General features: G+C 37.8%; 1 long non-coding RNA gene and 1 other non-coding gene across 2 annotated transcripts; both read right to left on the bottom strand.

Moving 5' to 3' along the window:
• Positions 1-1,441: 1,441 nt before the first annotated feature.
• On the bottom strand, positions 1,442-23,071 carry LOC120222186. The gene is made up of 2 exons (XR_005525980.1): positions 22,976-23,071; positions 1,442-1,829 (listed from the first exon to the last, which is right to left on the bottom strand). It is a non-coding gene; the product is annotated as an uncharacterized LOC120222186 (long non-coding RNA).
• Positions 2,733-2,839, bottom strand: LOC120222189. Its single transcript, XR_005525981.1, has one exon. It is a non-coding gene; the product is annotated as a U6 spliceosomal RNA (small nuclear RNA).
• Positions 23,072-25,446: the final 2,375 nt, after the last annotated feature.

Raw genomic sequence — 25,446 nt, forward strand, 5'->3', positions numbered from 1 at the left:
GTGATATACCCCAACTCCATGGGGACAGAAGCTCCTATGCTCAGACATTCTCACACCTCACTCTCTGCATCTCATCTGATTATTTATGCACTTTATCATATCCTTTAATAAACTAGTAAACATAAGGAAGTGTTCCTCTGAATTCTGTGAACCGTGCTAGCAAATTAATCAAACCCAAGGAGAGGGGTATTGAGACCTCTGAACCCAATACTCCTGGTTGGTCATAAGCACAGGTGATAACCGTGGGCTTGCAACCTGTATCTGAAGGTAGAGAGGGGAGAGCAGTCTTGTGAGGCTGAGGCCTTAGCCTGTGAGATCTGATGCTATCTCCACATAGATAGAGTCGGAACTGAGTTAAATTATAAGACATTTATCTGGTGTTACAGAGAATTTGCTTGGTATCAGGAAAACCTCTGCACATTTAGTGACCAGAAGTGTCAGAAGTAAATTGTTCTGTATGAATAAAAAAGGAGATTCATAAAAGAGAAACAAGCAATAGGGAAGAAATGGGATTTTCATTACATAGGGGGAAAAAACAGGTTTTCCCTTTAGAGAGTATATACAAGATTGAGGAGACAGTTTAGTGGTCAGCACTGGAAGGGTCAACATCACCTTCACTCATTGTCCATAAACCAGTCATCTGGTCCCTATTAATGACAAGAAAGGCTGTGAAATGTAAGCTTCCTATGTGCTTAGTAAAATGAAAAAGTATTGCTCAGCATGTAGCCACACTATGATAAGAAGAAAAAGCCCTGGACTTAAAGCAGTTATATTTGAATCCTGTCTCTTAGTTCTTTCTAAATGTTTGATCTTGGCAAAGTTAATTAATGTCTCTTAGTCTTTGTTTTCCAATATGTAAACACTATTCAAGAAACGTATCTTTAGGGGCGCCTGGGTGGCTTAGTCGGTTAAGCGTCCAACTTTTGCTTAGGTCATGATCTCGCGGTTCGTGGGTCGAGCCCCGCGTCGGGCTCTGTGCTGACTGCCAGCTCAGAGCCTGGAGCCTGTTTCAGAGTCTGTGTCTCCCTCTCTCTCTGACCCTCCCCTGCTCACGCTGTCTCACTCTCTCTCTCTTAGAAATAAATAAAACATTTGAAAAAAAAAAAAAAAAGAAACGTATCTTTAGAGGTTCCTGTGTGGCTCTGTCTGTTAAGTGTATGACTTCAGCTCAGGTCATGATCAAGCAGTTGGTGAGTTCGAGCCCCGCATCAGGCCCTGTGCTGACAGCTGGGAGCCTGGAGCCTGCTTTGGTTTCTGTGTCTCCCTCTCTCTGCCCCTCCCCTGCTCATGCTATATCTTTCTCAGTCTCTTAAAAATAAGTAAACACTAAATAAAAATTTTAAAGAGAAAACCTATCTTTATAAGGTTATAGAGATATGTAATTCAATTCTATATTTTATTGGTCAGGGTTATTAATACAAATAACAGAAACTGATTCTAATTTAGGCAAACATTAATTTATTGAAAGGATTTTATATAGTTAAGAGAATTGCTAGGAAAGCTAAAGCACCACATTCTAAAAGGGGAAATGTACAAAGGATACTAAGCAACAGACCACAAGTGAGATCAGGCACCTTAGAGCCATGAGGATCCTATTCCCATCAGTGGTGAATGTTGGATGCCACCACCTGCACAGCCAACCCGCCTCTGCCACCAGACATCATATGCCACACTGGCTCCACTCCCACCAGGGCCATGGGATAGGATGTTGCTGCCAATGTCAGAGTGGATTCTTCACCACTCCTGCTCTTTTGTGTAACTAGTTCCTGATGCAAAGTTGAGTGGATGCAGCTAATTAGTTGAGCCCACATCATGTTCTTGTGCTGTAGCTGAAAAGGAAGATGAAATATAGAACATGTGACTTTAGGGCTTCTGTCAAAGATGCATATGGTGAATAATTCCCCAAATATAACAAGGGAATTTGCACTCAGGGCAAAGAGAACAAGAAAAGATAAATATTTACTTAAGACACTTACTGAGCTATATCTGACAATTTCTGTTTTCAAGGGATAAAAGCCAATGAAATAGCTCCTCCCTCTAAAAAGCTGTGTATAAAGGGGCACCTGGGTGGCTCAGTCAGTTAAGTATCTGACTTCGGCTCAGGTCATGATCTCACGGTTCGTGGGTTCGAGCCCTGCATCGGGCTCTGTGCTGACAGCTACCTCAGAACCTGGAGTCTGTTTCAGATTTTGTATCTCCCTCTCTCTCTATGACCCTCCCCTGTTCACACCGTCTCTCTCTCTGTCTCTCAGAAATAAATAAAACATTAAAAAAAAATTTTAAAGCTGTGTATGGAAGTATTTTATGAATTGGAAAGCTCTCAAAAATTGAAGATCCTGATGCTATTATAATAATTTTAATATCAAGATTATACTAATAGATTCTGAAGATATTTTTAAAGATTTATGTTGATGTATCCATCTAATTTCAACATTAATCTATTCAAACATATGAGCTTCAAAATTTGACTTCATATGTATAATACTATTTATTTTTTAATGTTTTTTATTTATTTCTGAGAGAGAGAGAGTGTGAGCAGGGGAGGGTAAGAGAGAGAGGGAGATACAGATCTGAAGGAGGCTCCAGGCTCTGAGGTAGCTGTCAGCACAGAGCCCAATGCGGGGCTCAAACCCACGAACTGTGAGATCATCACCTGAACCAAAGTTGGACGCTTAACCAACTAAGCCACACAGGTGCCCCCATTCAATACTATTTATAACTAATAGATTTTTTAAAATATGCAATGCTTCATGAATTTGCATGTCATCCTTGGGCAGAGGCCATGTTAATCTTCTCTGTATTGTTCCAATTTTAGTATATGTGCTGCCAAAGCAAGCACTAACTAATAGATTTTGATGAAGATTAGCCAATAGCAACTCCAAAGTTACAAAAATATTCTATATGTATGAGTTCTATGATTTCTCTTTAACCAGTGAAGCTGTGATTCCTGATTTAGCAAAAGAAATGCCTATATTTACACAGAGTCATGTCAAACAACTTGGGAAAAAGTGATCAAAAGAGAAACTAATGTTCCTTATTATCTATTGCAAATAGAAACTTTGAAATTTCCGATGTTTCATTAAAGAACATAGTACTTTTTCTACATTATGATATAAAAGAACTGTGGATCTCTGAAGAGTATTTCTTCCTACAGAGAACAAAGGAAATGTTCCTTTCCCAGAGCAAAATTAGTAATTAACCTTCAGCAAGTTGAAGAAGGAGCTTCCGAAAGTACTCTAAGTCATTCTCAGTTACCTTATTTTGGCAACAAACTAGGGAGTTTGTGACTTAGCCTGCCCCAGAAGTATGGATCCAAATGGGAGATAGAACCAAGTCTCACAAATCCTATTTCGTTGGGACACAAATCATAAGGAAGAGCTAACAACAATCAGCAACCGGAAGGCAAACACTGAGAAAAATAAGCGGGAGCTTCTAGTTCTGGCATAGTCACATCTGAAGGGTTAGCTTGTTCATCTGTCTTTGGTTGTCAAAATAATCATTTTTGCAATTGCAAAATCATTTTGAAATTCAATATGTATAACAAGTCACATGAAATAACCAGAAAAAATAAACATAATTATGACGAAACTAGGAAAGCAGTAGCTGTAGCATTTACGGAGACTGCAAACTGTTTACAACACTAGTCAGTTTCATTAGGTAATCTTTCTGAATCTATTCCTTCTCAATCCACCTTGTCAAAGAAAAAGCTAACCTAACCTTGTTCACTAGTTAGAAGATGAAATAAAGAGTTGACATCTAAATTGTAATCATCACTAAGTGTTATAAAGTTTTTCATTCTCAAATGGTAATGTCTATGTTTCCTCATCCCCCAAAACAAGCACATTCTTTTCCTTAAACCTTTGAAGCACTTTAATCTGCAGCCAAACACATTCTTCAGATTCCCTTAGATGCAAGTTGGCTTTTTTCTCCATGATGAACATTCACTACTCCATCAATTAAGGAGCAATCAGTGATGTTAAAACACACTGAATATAGTTAAATATTCTCCATAGAAGCACAACATCCTCTTAATTTTTACATTCAACAGTTAAGAAAATGTTATTTCAGCTATTTCCTTTAATAGGCTGTGCTGTATATTCAATTGCCTTCTTTCTTTTATGACTGTTCAAAGGAAACAAGACAGTAAGAAAACAGAGCACACGGTAAGTGCAAGACAAAAATTTTGAGAGGCACTGAGCTCCAAAGAGAATCCTCATCCAAGGCCATTAATGATGATTAAAGAAAGATAAAATGATAGCTTCAACTGAAATAATTCTTAATGACAACACATTAAAGTCTATTAATGTAGTTTAAGCTCACTTATACCAATTAACAAGATAATTGCAAAGGAAATTCCACTATGGAAAAAAAATCAACCATATTTGTCATGATAAAAGGTGAGGATTTTGATGAATATAATACATCATTTTCTTTTTTCTACATTTTTGTTTATTAATATAGATGCATCAGTTAGGGTTTTATAGCTTATCCTGTTATTGTCACTTGCCAAACTAAAACCAGAACTAAAATGTGACTACTGTCATATTTATTACCTTCCTCTAGCCCTAGAAAGGATTTAAGAGCAGGAGATCATCAGAAGCCTAAGAATTAAATGTGCTCATTCTCAGCACTAATTTCCATATTCTCACTCAAATGACCCTAGTCCTCATATCCCAGGGTCTACTGTGTGTTATTATTTTATCAAGTTCACAAAAATGGAATTAATCACTCTTTCCATCTCATTGCACATTATCAGTATCTGTGCAATGCCTTTTTTTAAAACTTATCTACTTTTATTTTACTATTTTTTCCATTCATCTATCATCTTCATCTGTCTCCCACCCTTGTATATTTAATACATGCCTTTTCAGTCTGTCATTTCTATTTATTTAGACACATGCATATCCTTAAAAATAAATGTAATGTTGCTTTCTGGGTGTGTGCATTTGATCTCCTTGACAGATATTCTCTTATAAATCTCATATTGTTTCCTTTTTCCCACTTGCCACCATATTTAAATATCCACCTAGCTATATATTAGTATAGAACATTAATTCTGAGTGTTGCATATAACTTAATTGTATGTCTATCTCTCATTTTACTTCCCATTTACTTCCTGATACACATCTAGGCTCCCTCCATTCTTACTACCACAAACAGTGCTATAAAAAGCATTCTTAGTGACAGCTGCAAAAGACCTAGCATATAACCGCTGCATCATAGAGAGTGTGTAAGTATGGTTAATTTACCAAATACTTCCAGGTTGCTCTCTGGAATGATTGAGATTACTCTTCCTCAAGCCGTATGGAAGGTTTCTTATTTCCCAGCATCCTCACCATGACTTAATATTATTAGACTTTCTAATTAGTATTCTAATTTGCATTTTTTGATTAGTAGTATGGACAAATAACTCTTCAGGTGCTTATTAGCCATTTGGATTTCCCTATTTATTTTTGTGGTTTCCCTTTGACAGTAGACGGAAAACTTTATGGATGCTATTCTTTATTTCATCTTATTTCCTTCCCTGATTAGTTTTATCAGAAACTTATCTAATTAATCTTTTGAAAGAAAAACTAGCTCTGTATCTTTACAGCAATGCCTACCACATGGATGTTCAATACATATTGAATGAATGATGAATAAGTGAATACATGACAAATGAATGTCTTTTGCTGCATAATAAACAGCTGCACAACTCAATGACCCAACAACAAATGCTTATTCCTCTCATGAGTATGCAGACTGGTCAGCTGGACATTGCGGCTCTGCTGAGATCTACTGAGCTCGGCTCCAGTCTGCAGTTTGGTTGAGGTCTGTGATGAGGGGAACTACTCCTCTAGATTTTAAAAATACGTTGCTCGATAGGTTCCATGTTTTAATTTGCCTTTCTTTAAAGTATAGGAAAGAAATAATACAGAATGTTTACAACCCAAGAAGCCTAACAAAAAACCTTGTAGTCTGCCTTGTCAGGAAAATAACTTGAATAAGATCATAATTGATTATTTTTTTTATTATAACAATATCCTACTTACATTCTGACTTCCAATGTAAAGAAGACTCTCCAGGGACACCTGGGTGGCTCAGTCAGTTAACCGTCTGACTTAGGCTCAGGTCATGATCTCACACTACGTGAGTTCGAGCCCCATGTAGGGCTCTGTGGTGACAGCTCAGAGCTAGGAGCCTGGAGCCTGCTTCAGATTCTGTCTCCCTTTACCCTCCCCCCCCACCTCCAGCTTCTCTTCCCTTACTCACACACCCTCTCGCTCTCAAAAATAAACAAACATTAAAAATTTATTAAAAAATAAAGAAGACTCTCCAATATGCCAAATTGTTTTACTACAGACTGTCTTAATCTCTCAGGGATATAACATCTACCCTAGGGTTGTTATAAAAAAAGAAAACAAGTAAAGCAGGTTTCAGACATTTGTGTGAATGTCATCAATGTGAAGGCATATTGCTATTCTGCCAGTACAACCATACCAGTTGTTAACATTTTGACACAACTCAATATCCATTTGTAAATTGACTCTTCCCTGAGCCCCTCCCCACTGCCTCCCCACTACCCAAGCCTGACCCAAATACACTCATAATCCCCATATGAAAAAGCATAGTCAGAGCCTCCCAGGACCTGCTCTAGCACTTTAGCTGATGTCTGCACTGATTTGTCAATGCCCTGTGCTCTACTGTCTAAATATTATTTTATTTTTTAAATATTTATTTATTTTGAGAGAGAGAGAGTGGGAGAGAAGCAGATAGAGAGGGAGAGAGAGAGAATCCCAAGCAGCACAGAGCCCAACATTGGGCTTGATCTCAAGACCCTGGGATCATGACCTGAGGCAAAATCAAGAGTCCAATGCTCAGAGTACTTGGGTGGCTCAGTCGGTTAAGCATCTAACTTCAGCTCAGGTCATGATCTCAGTTTGTGAATACTAGCCCCACATTGGCTGCCAGTGCAGAGCCCACTTTAGATCCTCTGTCTCCTTCTCTCTCTGCCTTTCCCCACTCTCAAAAATAAACATTAAAAAGAAAAAAAGTCTGACATTCAACCAACTGAGCCATCCAGGTGCCCCTATATATTGTATATTTTAAATATCATCTCTGACTATAGGAAATGGTGCATATTCACATGTACAACTTGAATTGTAAATAAATTCATGGTAGGGTGTTTTTGGCCTTTGTTCCTTCAATAAATACACACATACATATGACATTTATGACATGTATGCTTGCTCTCTCAAATCTCTGCGGTAAAGAAAGCAGTCAAGTCTTGCTTTTCCCTGAAATGTTTTATATTAAAGATGCCTCTAGAAGTTTCTCTTCCAAACACAGTGCAAAGCTTTGCTCCTTTCTTACTTTCCACTCCCAGTTACCTTCTGAATTCATTCCTTTTCTTGATCAAACACTTCCTCCTACAGTGTTTTCAAATAGCATCTTTGTGTGTCAGCTTTCTGAGGACTTGTGTATCTTACAATAACTTATTCAGCCTTACATATAATTAATTGGATAAGAAGTTCTAGCTTCAAAGTTCTCTTATTTCAACACTTTCTCTGTGCTCTTTCTATCTAGATACTGATATTATTTTTTTAATGTTTATTCTTTTTTTTTTTTTTTTTGAGATACTGAGAGAGCACAAGCAGGGGAAGGGCAGAGAGAAAGGGTGACACAGAATCTGTAGCAGGCTCTGATCTGTCAGCACAAAGCTGGATGAGGAGCTTGAGCTCACAAACCATGAGATCATGATCTGAGCTGAAGTCAGACACTTAACCTACTGAAGTACCCAAGTGCCCCTATTATTTTTTAATCTTTCAAAATTCTGTCACTGTGTCTTTTTTTTTTTTTTAGTTTATTTATTTATTTTGAGAGAAACAGAGACAGTGTAAGTGGGGGAGAGGAATAGAGAGGGTGAAAGAGAGAATCCCAAGCATGCTCTCTGCTGCCAACACAGAGCCCTATATGGGGGCTCAAACTCACAAACTGTGAGATCATGACCTGAGTCGAAACCAAGAGTCGATTGCTTAACTGACTGAGCCAACCAGGCACCCCTATCACTATGTGTTAACTTTTCACTCAGTTTCTTAGTACAACTTTGTAGCTTCCTTTGCAATTTCTTTCTGAAAATGTTCATTGATCTGATCTTACTGCTTAATAATTTGTCTTTCAAGGATATTCGGTCTGATAAACCATATCCACAAAACAGTAGTAAGGTATATCTGATAATGCACTTACTATATTATTTCATCTAGCAGATTTTATCTTCAATTGTTCCTTCATAATTGATTTTCCTGATTCATGTTTCCAATTTTTCTCCTTTAGTTCTCTATATGTATTATGCTTTTTAAAAATTCTTCTTTGGTCTGATCCACTCATTTGGTTTCCTCTTAAAGATTTACCAATTTGCTTACTTTCTTTTCATAGTACTTTCATTCCTTCTACTTTATTATTTTTTTTCCTATGTCCCTTAGAATCTGGAATAATATCTAAATGATTTAATAATCAGATAGTATGGACAGTAACTAATACTAAAAGAATATTGAACTTATTTGAACAGATAGATGCCCACTGTAACTACCTGATATAGTCTCAGTGCTGAATGTTAGCCCAACTTGGGACTATCAGATACCTTTGCTAGTTATACCTACCATCATATACTGATTAATATCAGTATTAATTGCAAAGTTCTTGTACCAAAAAGCTCTGCCCAATGACCTAATTCTGATGTTGATTTGTTCTAAATTGGTTGGTACCATATTTCTGAAATCTTCTCTCTACAACAATTAAAATATAATTCAGATTTTATTATGAACAATAAGATTTTTAAGATCATAAAAACATTTAATATGTTAAAGCACTTTCAAGAAAAGCCTCCAATTATGGATATGAATATTGTTTATTATCCAGCAAGGGTATTCTTTTTATTTCCAAATTAGATGACCTGACACAATATCAAAATAATAATCATGGATTACTTTATATAGTTTTTTTTCTGAGAGAGAGAGAATGAGAGGGACAGAGCATGAGTTGGGGGGAAGGGCAGAAGGAGAGAATTTTTAACCCCATGCAGAGCTCAATCCCATGACCCTGGGATCATAACCTGAGCCAAAATCAAGAATCAGAAGCTCAATGGACTGAGCCACTTAGGCGCCCCTAGAGTTTTTATTTATATCAAAATTTAATAAAAACAGTGGTGAGCTTTATTTGACACTACAACACTTACTCTTCTCTTTTAAAATATTTGGCTCTAACACTCAAGTGTCAGAATATTTCTTCTTTGGGACTCGCTTTCAATTAGCCTATCCTGCCACTAGATGGAGAATGATGACCTGTGTAGGCTCTTGGGGTAAACAACCAGCCTTTAAAGATAGCTGTTTAAGGGTAATGTATGTGTGTGGGGTCTTGTTTTAATCTAGTGAAACATTAATATTCTAGTTCAAAGGTGAATTTAAAACAAGTTCTTTCCCCTCTAAATCACTACATATGAATAAAACAAGACTTCTTTTTAATTCCTCCTCTAAATCCCCCTATATTTATTTGGGAAGAAAAGGGAGAATTGTTAGCCCCAGGAATAGTAAGTAATCTACCAATTGATCGATCACTCAGTCAATCTCTTAATATTTCGGTCTGGATGCTGTACATGCTGCCTGCCAGAAGAAAAAGATGTGAACTGTTGTCCTGACAGGCTGAAAGGTCACCAGAATTCATCCGGCCACATTAATCAGGAAAGGATAGTGACTCCATCAGCAGATTCCAGCAGATGACAGCAGTCTGTTTGGACCTTTCAGACCCTTCCTGAATCAGAGAGTTCTTCCTTACAGAGATTCTCTCCTTCCAGGACTCTAACTGTGAGTGGCAAGACATTCAGAGCCTGGACAGATGCACAAGTAAAGCACAGACCTCATCAAATTATACTGATAGATATTCAGACACTTACCATTCTGGTCTAGCATTTTCACTTAAATTGAGGTAACTGCATCATATTCAAGTTATATAATCTTACTTTTAAGTTAAAGCCTATAGGCTTTAAAACTAAGTTTAATTTTAGAGACAGTAAAAGAAGAAACTTTCCTTAATACTTATTTGAAAGAGAGACAAAAGATTGTCTGCCTACTAATACAGGGTTAAAGTAAGAGTTCACTAGATCTTAAAGTTACAATAAATATACATGGATGAACAAAATAAAGGTTAAATTTCTCATTATGTCAGGTAATGAATAAAATACATTGTTGAGAAATAGTGGGGTAATGAGTGAAGACTTGACTGTAATTCACCTATGGTGAGAATTAAAATGTTTAAACTCACCAACAAAAGAAATTCTTAGTTTAGTTTTTTGTGTTTTTGTTTTTTAGGTAAACTCTACCCCCAATGTAGGACTTGAACATTTGACCCCGAGATTAAGAGTCACAGGCTCCATTGACTGAGCCAGCCAGGCACTTCTGAAATTCTTAGTTTTTAAATGATGTGCCATTTTTGCTTTTTAAAAGTACAAACTCATTAATCATGATTGGCAAAGATGGCTGTAAAGAATATAAACTGGTATAAGATTCCAAGAGGGCAATTTTACAATAATTATGAAAAACTTGAACAGAATTCATACTGTTTGACTTAGAAATTTCACTTCTAGGAATTTAATTATTTATCATAGGGGAAAATATGTATCTAAAATCAAAATTCAAAGAATGGCTCAATAATTTATGATTCAATGCTCTATTTCCATATGAATCTACTTCTAACATTTTTTCTGTGCCTTTGAGGTTGGAAGGTAGAAACTACATTTCCCAGATGCCTTCACTCTTACGATTGTGAATGTGTTTTGTGTTCCACTAGTTGAATGTATTTTGTGTTCCACTAGTCAGGGACACCGGATCTACAGTCAAGCAGGACTCATCGCAGGGACTGTTTATGGTGCTGTGAACCCAGTGGCAGACTGCGTTATTCTACTGGTCTCTGTCTCTTGGTTTGATGACTTCTCAGTGCCAGTGCTGCCTCCAGAATGGGGAATTAGCAGGCAAGTGGAAGTTGTTATCAGAAGTTCACTTAGTTCCTGCCATTCTAAAGAGTTTAAGCTGTCACTTACTCAGTAATAAATTTCTGCTTAAATTGGGTAGGACAGTTTGCCTGTGAACCATATCCAATAACTCCTTATATGGTGGACTATGACACATCAATTAAAAATCTCATTGGTGTGAGATTGTTGAGCACAGTGGTCAAGAAAGAACTCCTTGGATTTTTACAGTGAAACTTAGTAAATTATTTAAGTAGCACGGGGACAGGAATTGTGGGTAGTGATAAAGTTTTGGAGTGGTGGGGCGGGGGGAGGGTCTGGAGCCAAGAGCCAAAGATTTCTTGAAGACGTCTTTGGTGCAAAAAGGGGATTTTATTAAAGCACGGGGACAGGACCCATGGACAGGAAGAGCAGCACTGCAAGTGTGGGCGGTGCCCCTTTTATGGAGTCAAGAGAGAAAGTCTAGAGGGAGTTTCCAAAGAGATTTTACAGGCTAAAGACTTATTGGAGACCTAGCTATTGTCAAGCTAAGGTTGTTTTTCCCTATAGCAAATCATTAACATTAAGACAGTAGGGAGTTCCTGGCTTTCAGGCCATTGATGGGACTGTTTTTTGTTTTTTTTTTTTTCCTTGTAAACTGGTGGAGACTCTTACAGTTTAATCATTTGTTTGTCCGTTCCCTAGTCGGTGGGAGTGTCCAAGGAATATCAAACATGTCCCGCCTGGGAGAGGGTGCTGTTAGCCTGTACTTTGCCCTTAGATTGCCTCACGCTCCCTCATCACGTAGAAAGAGCTGCACTTTTAATGTGTGTAGCTAGTGGTTATATGTTTAGTGTTCAAGGGGAAGGGGACATGCAGGGAGTATTAGATCTTAAATGTTTTCTTCAAATTTCCACTCGTAAAACTACTTTTGCAAGATTTTTCTGGTGCTTATCATTCAGCTCGATACTATCAGTGAGATGTGCAGACAGTCATGAGACCCTTTCAGACGTAGCAGCCAGTGCGTACTCGATCCTTATCAGAGCTATACAGGCTCTAGGTCAGCCTTCTGGTCTAAATGTGAACATTTTTCTGCTTCTGTCCCTCAACAACATTGTCAAAATTAAGATTTAATGATACAGGAGTAAATTCCTAACTTTTTTTTTTTAACCGGCTCAATTTATTTTCCACTGATTTATCAATCATTACTTATGCCAAAACCTGTTTTCTTAAAGGGCCTCTATGTCTTTAAGAGCAAACATTTAAATTTGTGTAATAAGTTCAACCTGGTCTCGAGGAAAGTTACAAATGATCTTTTTTTCAAATTATTTTTTAACTCAAAGCATTAAAAAGATTTCCCTTCTGCTATTCACCTTAAGCCACTATTGCTATTCAAACCAGTTTCCCTCAAAAGCATTTGTTTTTAGGAGTAATGCAGTTAATCATCTCACATAGCCTGTCCTTCAATATTCAAACAAATTGGCTCAAACCCTCATAAATGGTGGAAGACCTTCTTATCTCCTGCTTCCACTTGTTCAACTAATTCTTGGTAAGAAAAGGAAGGTGGGAGAGTGGTTTCGTTTTGGTTTTTTTTTTGAACAATTAATCTAGTGGTCTTCTGCTTGTCCCCATTTCTTATAAGAAGGCAAGGGAATAGTACAGAAATGTCTTTCCCTCTAATATAAATTATACTACTTCCTTTCCTGTGTCAAATTAATTAAACAAGGAGGCCTTTAGACTGAGATGGTTCTAAATGCCTTGTGGGCAAGCAGGTAAGCAAACCAAACCCTAAGCTTGTAAATGCCTCAAGGTTAGTAGGTCAAAAGCCAAACACAACCAATCACAGCTACTTAGGCTTTAAGCTATAGCCAATGAACAATTTCCTCACTTTGCTTCGGCTTCTTCTCTATGAAATCTCTCCTTAGCTCCTGTGGATGGAGCAGTCTAACTACTTTTGGCTTGGCAATGCCCAAATTGAATTGATTTTTGATCAAATAAATTTAAAACTTTTAATGTGCCTCAATTTATCTTTTTAGTAGCAGATGGAAGAAGCACACTTCCATTCTACAAGACAACTCAGGCATCATATTTTCATTTGAAAAACTTTTGCAAGCCTGGAACCACACCAATATGTTCTGCATATATTTGTAGACACCTTTGGGTTAAAGACTAGTATAGAGGGCGCCTGGGTGGCTCAGTCAGTTAAGCATCTGACTTCAGCTCAGGTCATGATCTCACAGTTCATGGGTTCGAGCCCCGTGTTGAGATCTGTGCTGACAGCTCAGAGCCCAGAGCCTGCTTTGGATTCTGTGTCTTCCTCTCTCTCTGCCCCCCTCCCCCCCAACTCACGTGCTGTCTCTTTCTCTCTCAAAAATAAATAAACATTAAAAAAGAAAGGGTATGCTATGTAGATCAAAACTCAGGTCAGTCATTCAGAGGATGCCACTTTTTTTTCTTCAACCTCTAGAACTGAATAGAGGTAAGAGCTAATCACATAAGTCACTCTGTGGCCCTACTAGGTCTTCCCAGGCTGCCATGACTGGGAGGCAGTTTGGTTTGCAGGCTAACACGAGATTAAGACTCATTAGTTCTGGATTCAAGTTTTAGTTCTTCTGCATACTTTCGTTTGGCCAAATAATGTAACCTGTTTCAGTTTCTTCATCTTTAAATATGGGATTATATGAGTACCTTCCTCATTAGGTTATTATAAAGATTTGGTGAGAAAATGTTTGCAATTACATTTTTTGCATTTAAGAGTATAAGATCCGGGGTGCCTGAGTAGCTCAGTCTGTTAAGCATCCAACTCTTGGTTTCAGGTCAGGTCATGATCCCAGGGTTGTGGCATCGAGCTCTTTGTCAGGTTCCAGGCTCAGCATAGAGTCTCCTTAAGATTCTCTCTCCCTCTGTCCCTCTCCCCTATTCATGCTCTCTCTCTCCCTCTCTTAAAAAAAAAAGAGAGAGAGAGTTTAATGGCCTAGGTGTATGTAAGAAGAGAATAAATTGACTCAAACTGAATTTATATTAATTACAATCCTGATTCTTCTTTTATAATCCTTATCTCTGGTAAGGACATCTTTTAGATGCTTGTCAAGAATAGATATTATTTCCTTCTATGAGCTAGGTATAATTTTAGTTCTTCACAAAAAAATTTTTTTAATGTTTATTTATTATTGAGAGACAGAGCATGAGTATGGGAGGTACAGAGAGACGGTGAGACACAGAATCCTACGCAGGCTCCAGGCTCTAAGCTGTCAACACAGAGCCCAACACGGGGCTCAAACTCACAAACTGCAAGATCATGACCTGAGCCAAAGTTGGATGCTTAACTGACTGAGCTACCCAGGAGCCCCTAACTTTAGTTCCTTTAGAATAAACAACAAGACAAGCACCTGGGTGGCTCAGTCCATTAAGCCTCTGACTTCAGCTCAGGGCATGATCTCACAGTTCGTGGGTTCGAGCTCCAAGTCAGGCTCTGTGTTGACGGCTGGGAGCCTAGAGCCCACTCCCAGTTTTGTGTCTCCCTCTCTCTCTGCCCCTCCACTGCTCATGCTCTGTCTCTCTCTCTCTCAAAAATAAATAAACATTAAAAAATAAAAAAATAAGCAAAAAGAAGAAAATTTCAGAGCAGCAGTAAGATAGAACATGTTACACAAGGATTTAATAAGTAAATACAAATAAGTATAAAATAAAATGACTAGTAATAACAAAATAAATCTCCACCTTATATCTAGATAATAGAAGCAGTCAGAACTCTTTTCTGATTTGACCAAATTGAATATCTAGTCAGGCCCCAAGAGCCTGACGACTTATTATGGGCAAAACTTTATGTCCTACTCCTCTTCCCTCTAAAAAACAAAGCCATGGAGGATGCCTAGGTGGCTCAGTCTGTTAAATGTCCGACTTCAGCTCAGGTCATGATTTCGCAGTTTGTGAGTTCAAGCCCCACATTGGGCTGACAGCTCAGAGCCTGGAGCCTGCTTTGGATGTTTCCCTCCCTCTCTCTGCCCCTCCCCCACTCACATTCTGTCTCTCAAAAATGAATAAATGTTATAAAAAAATTTTTAATGAAGTCATGGTAAAACTACCACCAATAATAAGTGCAAGAATACCACCAATAATAACAATAATGTCCATTTTTTTGAGCACTTACTACAGTGTGCCAGATACCACACATGCTCTACTTGTGAAACTTGCTCAGTAACTCTCTGAGCTAGGTATTCTGATTCCCACATACTCAGAGATTAAGACACAGAGTAGAACGAGGTTAATTTGGTCAATAGCTTCTGAATGGCAGAGTCTAGATTATAAGAAAAAGCCTGATTCCAGAATCTTAAAGAGAGATCAAAATTTGCAGAGTTGGGCTGCCTACAAACCAAATAACAAGATACACAGAAGCCAATAGACTTATTTTAAAATGTAAATCCAATTAATGCTGTTCTTTGGAATCACTTGAGATGCTAGTTAAAATGGCAGATTACCAGGCCTGTATCAAGCCCCTGAATCCGATCTCTAAGACTAAGACTAGAAAGCTGCATTTTCAATAAATTTTCCTAATGGTTCTCATGCACGTACAAGATTTGACTTTGGAAACTCCACATCAAGAGGATGAAGTTCAAACTTTGTATTCAAAAGCCAATGTCTTGAGCAGTGCCTGCCACAAAACAGACGTTCAATAAATACTTGTGAAAAAAAATAAAAACAAAACGAGGCAGGCAGAGGAGGAAGTAGAGAAGGTAGGTCTGGCTGCTTAAATTTTAGATAAAATTAAGGCTTAAGATAGAAATTAGGTGAATAGACTAGATACCCTACAGAAATTCTGCCTGCACATATTAATTGTAACCTTCCTTCTGCTTTCTGCTTTGTTTTTCTTTCTCCAAAAGGAACATAGCAGTGGTAAAACAAATGCAATGATTAACTAAGTATCAATGATCTATTTAGCTTTTATTTTATTTTACTTATTTTATTTATTTTATTTATTGTGGGAGGATGCAAGGTGGGAAGGGCAGAAGGAAGGGGACATAGGCTCCTAAATGGGCAGGCTGACCACAGTGAGCCCAATGTGGAGCTTGAACTCAGGCCCTGTGAGATCAAGACCTGAGGGGAAACCTGATGCTCAACCAACTGAGCCACCCAGGTGTCCCTAACTTCTTAGGTTTTTAATGCTTTTCATTCTTTCCCTCTCTTTGTTACCCCTTACTCTGTTTACATTGGCATATGAATGGTTGTCCTGGTCAAATCTGTTTAGATGGAAGTATTAATCTATAAGAGCACAGCTTGCATTGAGGTCCTTCATAGGCATACACAGTCACACATACACCAAAGTAGTGGCTGCATATTCCAGTTAGCCCACAAATTTTTTTTAATGTTTTTGTTTTTGTTTTTGTTTTCCCTGAGAGAGAGAGAGACAGCATGCGCAACGGAGGGTCAGAGAGAGGGGAGACATAGAATCTGAACAGGCTCCAGGCTCTGAGCTAGCTGTCAGCACAGAGCCCGACGCGGGGCTTGAACCCATGAACTGTGAGATCATGACCTGAGCCGAAGTTGGACGCTTAACCGACTGAGCCACCCAGGCGCCCCAGCCCCCAAATTTTTTTAATGTTCCTGAAAACTCAGCCTGAATGCAACTTCAGAAAGCCTGGCACAATTTAAACCCAAACTTAGCCAAGTAAAAAGTCTCCTAATGATATTTTTTTAAGAACAGTTTCAGACTCAGAGTAAAATGGAACCACAGATTTCCCATGTACCCTCTGCCTCCACACATGAATAGCTCATCAACATCCTCCACCAGACTGGCACATTTGTTACAAGTGATGAACCTGTATTGACACATCATTATCACTCAGAGTGCATAGTTTACATCAGGGCACACTTTTGGTATAGTATATTCTATGAGTTTGGCCCAATGTATTTATTATTATAGTATCATATGGAGTAGTTTCATGGCCTTAGAAATCTTCTGTGCTTCACCTATTCATCTTTCTCCCACCTCTCTCCTCTGGCAACCACTGATCTTTTTATTGTCTTCATAGTTTTGCCTTTTCCAGATGTCATATATTTGGAATCGTATAGTTTGTAGCCTCTTCAGATTGGCTTCTTTCACTCAGTAATATGCATTTATTTTGGCCCTTTTTCTTTTTTCTTTTGGATAAGTCTGGCTTGGGGAATATCAGTTTTATTAATTCTTTCAAAGAAACAGCTCCTGGATTCATTGATCTGTTCCACTGGATTTTTGTTTTCTTCTATATCATTTATTTCATATATTTTTGCTCTAATCTTTATTATTTCCCTTCTGCTGGCCATAGGCTTTATTTGTTGTTCTTTTTCTAGCACCTTTAGGTGTAAGGTTATGTTGCATATTTGACAATGTTCTTCCTTCTTGAGGTAGACCTATATTGCTATATACTTTCCTCTTATGATTGTTTTTGCTGTATCCCAAAGGTTTTGGGCCATAATGTTTTGATTTTATCTGCTACTCACTCCACATTTCGGTAAAAAAAAAAAAAAAAAGATTAGCTTTAAATATTCAGGTTATAGCTTCAGCCACACAGAGAAAATGATTCCCAGTCTGATTCCTGAATTCTAAATTGTGAGACAAGTGACTTTGGATTAGTTCCTATCCCTACTTCACTCACCTTAGCTGTGGCCAGGAGGTAACTGTAACACAGAAAAATGGCTACCGAGAGCTGTTTATCTGAGGGGCAGTTAAGGGCAGTATGGTGTTAGAGCTGACTTGTAATCGTTAGACTGTTAGAATTCTCAGAAATTCTGCAAACTAATTATTTAACATAGGGATTATTAAAAACTAGATTATATAAAGAGGTAGTTAAGTATATTATATTAAAAACAAAAGTAGCAAATTTCAAAACTCATCATTTCCTAATTTTTCAATTAAAATTTATATTACCTATGTTCTTGAGGTTATTTATATTTACATCCATTGCATCTGCAGAGTGGAAATAATATAACGATGTTACTGCATACTTCTCAACTCTGTATTCAATGATGTGATGTCACATTGGTAGCTTGAAATAGATGATAGTGGAAGTATTTATGTCACAGAAATTGGCAAACACTAGAAAGAAGGTTTTTGTGCTGGAGAGCCAGTTGTTAAATATTTACCAGCTCACCACTGTTAAAAGGAGTCAAGATCCCCCTTACCTTACTCTCTACTACTTTTACTGTACTAGGAGATAAATTCCTTCAAACTGGTATAATACAATTGATTCCAATACAATAGTTTCTTCTATGAATTATGATATTCTAATCAAGTTACAAGAAAACTTGAGTATGTCCTCTGGTTAACATGATTAGAATTTTACTGTTCATCAATAAAATTCAAAGACATCCACATGCAAATGTGTTATTTATGGTAGAATTTGTTCTTCAAATGATTGATTTCCCCCATTTTTCTAATCGTATTATCAGTGACAATAAAAGACAGAGGTGAAGTGCACAGATCCTAGAAACACAAAAAGCAGCCTCAGACTCTAGTTCTGCAGTTTATTAGCTATGAGCTTCTATCTAGCAACCTGTCAAATGAGGGTTAAATGCAAATGCACATGAAGTGTTTTTTATTGCGCTTTTATTATTCCTCAGTAGATATTGAGTAGCTACCTTGGGACATTATTGTCCACGTTCGTTGCCTTTATCTGTAGTTTCCCTAACTCTCCCAACACACACATACACGTATAAAACTCTTGCCCATGTACAACCTATAGACTTGATATAATGGGCCTGTGCTCAATTTAAATCTTCAAGTTAGGATCTCAAACATATACTTAAAAATTTTTTTTTAAATTTCATTTTCATTTGATTTCATGTTTATATTCAACAAATATTGGTTGAACAGCTCCTTGTTTAGCACAATTGGAGGATAAAGCTGTACATAGCATAAGGATCAGACATTTCTAATTTTTCAAAAGAATAAAAAAATTATTTATCATTTCTTTTCAAAAACACTTTATAAATAATTGTACCATTTCGGCACTCAAATTATATGCATTCCAATTTGGGTTGCATAACCAACCCATTGCATTATATGCATTCCAAATTGGGTTGCTTGTGTCCAATTTGGACACAAGGAGAGCAGCAAGTGTCATGGGACAATAGAGCAGGCAGTGGTCACATGAGGCAAATTGGGTGATGTCTCAAAAAAAGTACGTATAGTTTTCCTTTCTACAAATATACATACTTATAGAACACTGACTAAAATTGAAGTCAATAAAAGAAAGAAAGAAAATGTCATAGTCAGGAAGCATAATTTGGATATAAGAAATAGTTCTGATTGTTTCATAAGTGTTACTGACTCAATTACATCTCTAGCAAATACCTCTCAGAAGTGGGAGTTTCTTCTTTCCTGTTCCTAGAATCAATCCATCTCTACAGTGAGTTAGTGTTGATTCCTTTTTCTTTTTCTTTCTTTCTTTTTTTTTTATGCCACTAAAGCACTTTAGTCTTCTGTTCTTGACCCTGGGGATTTTTTTATTCATGGTCTCTGCCTTATCTCTTTTTTAAAATGTTTTTTATTTCTGAGAGAAAGAGAGACAGCGTGAGCAGGGGAGGGTCAGAGACAGAGGGAGATACAGAATCTGAAACAGGCTCCAGGCTCTGAGCTGGCTGTCAGCACAGAGCCCGACACAGGACTCCAACCCATGAACTGTGAGATCACAACCTGAGCTGAAGTCGGATGCTCAACTGACTGAGCCACCCAAGCACCCTTGGCTTATCTATCTCTTTCTCTCCATTTTTGTATACATTACTGGTTTCTTTGTTTGTTTGTTTTTGAGATATAATTGACATATAACACTATTCATTTTAGGTGTACAATATAATTATTTGATATATGTATATAACGTGAAATGATAACCACAATAAATTTAGTTAACATTTATCACCACACAGTTACAATTTTTTTTCTTGAGATGAGGACTTTTAAGCTTTAGTCTCTTGGCAATTTTTAAATATACAATACAGTATTATTACATATAGTCACCATGATGTACATTATATCCCCAGGACTTATTTGTCTTCCGACTGGACTGGAAGTTTGTACCTTTTGACCATACGTCCTTATTTTGCCTACCCTCTCACTCCTTGCCTCTGACAACCATTAATCTGTTCTCTGTATTTATAAAGTTCAACTTTTTTTTGGATTCCACACATAAATGATATCATGCATTATTTGTCTTTCTCTGCCTGACTTATTTTTTTCAATGTTTATTTATTATTGAGAGACACAGACAGAGCACGAGTTGGGGAGTGGCAGAGAGAGAGGGAGACACAGACTCTGAAGTAGGCTTTAGGCTCTAAGCTGTGAGCCCAGAGCCTGACATGGGGCTCGAAGTCACGAACTGTGAGATCTTGACCAGAGCCAAAGTCGGTCACTTAACCAACTGAACCACCCAGGTACCCCTACTTATTTATTTTAATAGCATAATATCCCTAAGGTCCATCCATGGTGTAGATAGCAGGATTTTCTTCTTTTTATAGAACTGAATATTTTATTATGTACACACAAACATATACCCCACATTTTGTTTATCCATTCATTAATCCATGGACCCTTTTGTTGCTTCTCCATTTTGGCTTTTGTAAATATGCTGCAATGAACATGGAGGTGCAGATATCTTTCCAAGATAATGTTTTTATTTCCTTTAGGTAAATACCTAGAGGCAGAATTGGTGGATCATATGGTAGTATTATTTTTAATTTTTTGAGGAAACTTTATACTGTTTCCCATGCTGGATGCACTACCAATTTACATTCCCACCAACAATGCACAAAAGTTTACTTTTCTCTACATCTACCTAACATTTGTTATTTCTTGTCTTTTTGATAATAACTATTTTAACAGATGTGAGGTGAAACTTCATTGTGATTTTGACCTTGCATTTCCCTGATGATTAGTGATGAGCTTTTTCATGAACCTGTTGGCTATTTGTACATGTTCTTTTGGAAAAACATTTGTTCAGTTCCACTGCCCATTTTTAATTAGACTGTTTTTCTTTCTTTCTTTCTTTCTTTCTTTCTTTCTTTCTTTCTTTCTTTCTTTTTCTTTCTTTCTTTCTTCTTTCTCTTCTTTTCTCCTCCTCCTTTCTTCTTCTTCTTTTGCTTCTGCTTCTGCTATTGAATTGTATGCATTTTTTAAAAATATGTTTAATGTTAACTCCTTATCAGATATATGATATTCTCATTCTATAGGTTACCTTTTCACTTTGTTGATAGTATCCTTTACTGTACAGAAGGTTTTTTAGTTTGATGAATTGCCACGTTTATTTTTGTTTTTGTTGCTAAATCTAAAATAGTTATTGCCAAGATCAATGTCAAGGAGCTTACCCCAATATTTTCTTCTTGGAGTTTTATGGCTCAGGCCTTATGTTCAAGTCTTTAATCCATTTTTGTGTATGGCATAAGATAGGTGCCCATTTTCATTCTTTGGGTTGTGGATATCCAGTTTTCCTAATATCATATATTAAAGAGACTATCCATTCCCTGTTTTTGTTGTTTTTTTTTTTTTTTTTTTTGGTTTGTCTGTTTTTTAAGAGTAATAAATGTTTATTCAGAAATGGGTAAGAAACACATAGTCTCCTTCCTTATTGCCTCTTCCTCTCCTTTTGAACAAAAGAAACACAGATGGGGAATGTAGGAGAGTGGGAGCGGAGAGGGGACACACGGGTTGGCTCACTACATTCTCTTCCCTGTTTCCATGATGACATCTCGTTGAACAGAGGAGAAAACCAGGCTCCAGCCCCTGGTGTAGCTTATGGCTATCCAGAGGACAATGTCCACATGGCCAGGCGGCTGCGGCTGGGCTCGATGAAGCTCTGTAACAACGAGAGTAGCCCAGCATGGGGATAGGAGGGAGCAGGGGAGGATAAAGCCATGCAGGTAACATGTTTATCATTCCTCCTTCAGAGTCCAAGCAGTGATCTAGCTGTCCCCAGTACCTGAGTGACCTAGCACCACCTTGTGGGTGCTTTCTCTGGCCAAGAGAGGGAAAGTATAGGAGGAATGTCTTTCAGGTGAAGAGAACTAAATCTGTACCCATTCAAAGGGGAAGAAGGGGGGAAAAAAGCATTTTTTAAAAAGAACTGAAAAGTAGAACACCATTAGGTACATTCCTTGAATTTCCCAGACCTGGAGAACTGAGCTGGGCTCAAATCCTGCGTATTTTCTGCTTCCCAGATTTTTCTTTTTTTTTTTTTTTTTTAATTTTTAATGTTTTTTCATTTATTTCTGAGAGAGAGAGACAGAGAGAGAGAGAGAGAGAGAGACAGTATGAGCACGGGAAGGTCAGAGAGAGAGACACAGAATCCAAGCAGGCTTCAGGCTCTGAGATGTCAGCAAAGTGCCTGACACAGGACTCGAACCCACGAACCGTGAGATCATGCCCTGCGCCGAAGTCAGACACTTAACTGACTGAGCCACCAAGGTGCCCCTTCCCAGATTTAATTCTGTGGAATGATGGGTTTCTAGGTTTTTCTTCTTTGCTGGGCTAGTCCAAGCGTGTCATGAGAGGCTCTTAGTACCTTAAGTCCCTTTTACTTTTAGGCTTGTGCCTGTCACAGTATTTACTACTGGCTTTGTAGAGCTTTCTGAATCCAGCTCTCCAACTCATTCCAGCTCTGCCAGCCTGGATTCCCATAACATGGCCTCCCCCCACCCCCCGCCCCCCCTAAAAAAAAAAAGGCAAAAGATTGAGAATGATACTGGAGCAGAGACATTGGTATTCAGGGTCTGTTCCTGGGTTCTATGAGCCCTATGTCCAAATATACACTTCAGAACATTTGGGCTTCAACATAAGAGTTTTGGGAAATACAGTTCAGTCCATAGCACTACCCTAGGCTAGAATGAGTAAACTGAGGATGGGGTTACCAATACCCAGATAGGATAGTATTGACTACTAGGAATTGGGGCTATGGATAGAGGGACAGAGCTGACCTCTGTCTCATAACCCTATATGCAGGGAGTCATGAAAATCAACAGTTCAATTCTTACTTTCCTCCTACTTTGAGATCTCTTGCTTGTGCCTTCCATTGTTTGAACTCAACCAAAATCAAGGAAAGAAACCAACTGGGCAGTCCATACAGATCAGCTTTCTAAGGTACAAAGAAGGGTGGAGAATGTGAAAAATGGGTCAGGGCAGCCAGAGATATACAGCACGTCTCTATACCAAGATGCTATCAAGAAGAGAGAAGGAAAAGGGGGAAAAAAGCAAAAACCCTAAAAGACAAAGCATTACTTAAAAGAAACTTACCTCCTCAGTAAAATGAAATCAGTAATGCCTCTGGGATTGTTAGATGGATTGAGGTAAACATAGCCAGCATTCAGAGCTGACCAGCACAAAGTCAGTACTCAGTAATCTCAGCTTCCAATATTATTGAGAAGTAAGCAGAACAATTTTGGAAGCCCAGACTTCTTTAAACAGCCAAGGAGTAGATAATTATTTTTTTAAAGCTCTGCAAAGCTCTGTGGGTAGTTTTGAATACTTACATTTCGAAAATCTGCTTCCTATTGTGAGGATTAAACCAATATAATTTCTGTTAAAGGAGGCAAGGCTGCCTTCTCTGGCATGCATAAAAACTAAAAGAAACTTGACATTGACATCTTGATGCAGAAGAAGGCATCCAGGTAACTGGTTTCAAATCAGAAGATTAATACATTTCCAAATGTAAAAATACCCTGCAATATTTAGGTGGTATTCTTATTTTTATTGGCTTTTTTCAATTGAAAAATATAATTGCTGGTATGAGAAATGTTTATTGAATCTAATTCACAAGTTGGCTGTGAAGTTTAAATGAGATAATACATGTGAAAGGTAAGTTCTAAGTAAATGCTAGTCAAATGTTACAGTCTTACTCAGAACCAGATATGAATTCAATCAGATTCCAGATGGTGCTGTAGAACACCAATTTAAATATATTTACTGATTCCCATCAAGTATCTTTGAATCTTTATAAAACTACTTCAAATGGGGTCAGGACATTCCTTCTATAAAGCTTCCCTTCCAGTTCTCTTTTTTAGCATTCTGCTCTCCCCCTGAGGGTTCCCAAGTCCTTTGGCCTCTCCTTTTTCTGGTCAGGCCAGAGAGACCCATTTACCCTTAAAAGACCTGGGTCCTTCACAGATGTTCTTCAGAGTGAAGCAGCTATGGTATAATGTCTCCTTATTATTAATTTTTATTACTTTATTTGTTTCCACCAGCTCTGTTGAGGTATAAGTGACAAATAAAACCTGTATATACTTAAAGTGTACAATGGGATATACATATACATTATAAATGGTTATCACAATCAAGTTACTATACACACATTCATCACCTCACACAGTTACGTTTTGTTGTGGTGGTGGTGGTGGTGGTGTGGTGAGAAAACTTAAGATCAAGTCTCTTAGGAAATTTCAAGTATACAATAAAGTACTATTTTTTAAAATATTTGTTGATTTTGAGAGAGAGTGAGAGTATGCTTATGAGTGAGGGAGGGGCAGAGAGAGAGAGAGAGAGAGAGAGAGAGAGAGAATCAAAAGCAGGCTTCACACTGTCAGCACAGAGCCGGACTTGGGGCTCAAACTCACAAACCATGAGATACGGCCTGAGCCGAAATCAAGAGTGTTGCTTAACCGACTGAGCCATGCAGGCACCGCTACAATAAAGTACTATTAACTGTAATCACCATGCTGTATATTGGATTCCCTGAACATATTCATCTTGTAACTGAATGTTTTAGCTCTCCTGCTAATATTGTCTTCTGTAATGCTAAACCTCTTGATTCTGTTATTTTATAAAAAGACCTCAACCTTATGAAGCATAAGTGAAGATTATTTTCAATTACTGTTTAGCTCTGATAGTATAATTGTGGATTAGGGAAAATGGCATTTTGATATCACCTCAATTTTTTGGCCGTTTCTCTTGTTCTTTCTTTAAAGTTATTAAAGAGAATCTCAAATATATTTTTTAAAAAGTAGAAACGAGAGTATGTCTATCCATGTATGCATCATCCATCTTCAGCTCGTAAGCAGACTTGTTTTACATATAACCCCCACCTATAACTCCTGCTCTTACATAGTGTATTTTGTAATAAATCCTAGATACCATATCATTTCATCTGCAAATATTTTAGTATGTGTCATAAAATTGCAAGAATTATTTTTTCAACATAACTTATTACAACTAAAAAAAATTAACAGCAGGGCGCCTAGGTGGCTCAGTCGGTTAGGCATCTGTCTTTGGCTCAGGTCATTATCTCACGGTTCGTAGGTTCTCGTGGGTTCGAGCCCCGCGTCAGGCTCTGTTGACAGCTAGCTCAGAACCTGGAGCCTGCTTTGGATTCTGTGTCTCCCTCCCTCTCTGACCCTCCCCTGCTCACGCTGCCTCTTGCTCTCTTTCCAAAAAGAAAAAAAAAATTAACAGCAAATTTTTAAAATTATAATTCAAAGCTTCCAAAGCTAGTTAATAGGTATATGTGAGTATG

Source organism: Hyaena hyaena, unplaced genomic scaffold (assembly GCF_003009895.1).
Source record: "Hyaena hyaena isolate Hyena2069 unplaced genomic scaffold, ASM300989v1 scaffold_846, whole genome shotgun sequence".
In the NCBI taxonomy this organism is placed as follows: Eukaryota; Metazoa; Chordata; class Mammalia; order Carnivora; family Hyaenidae; genus Hyaena; species Hyaena hyaena.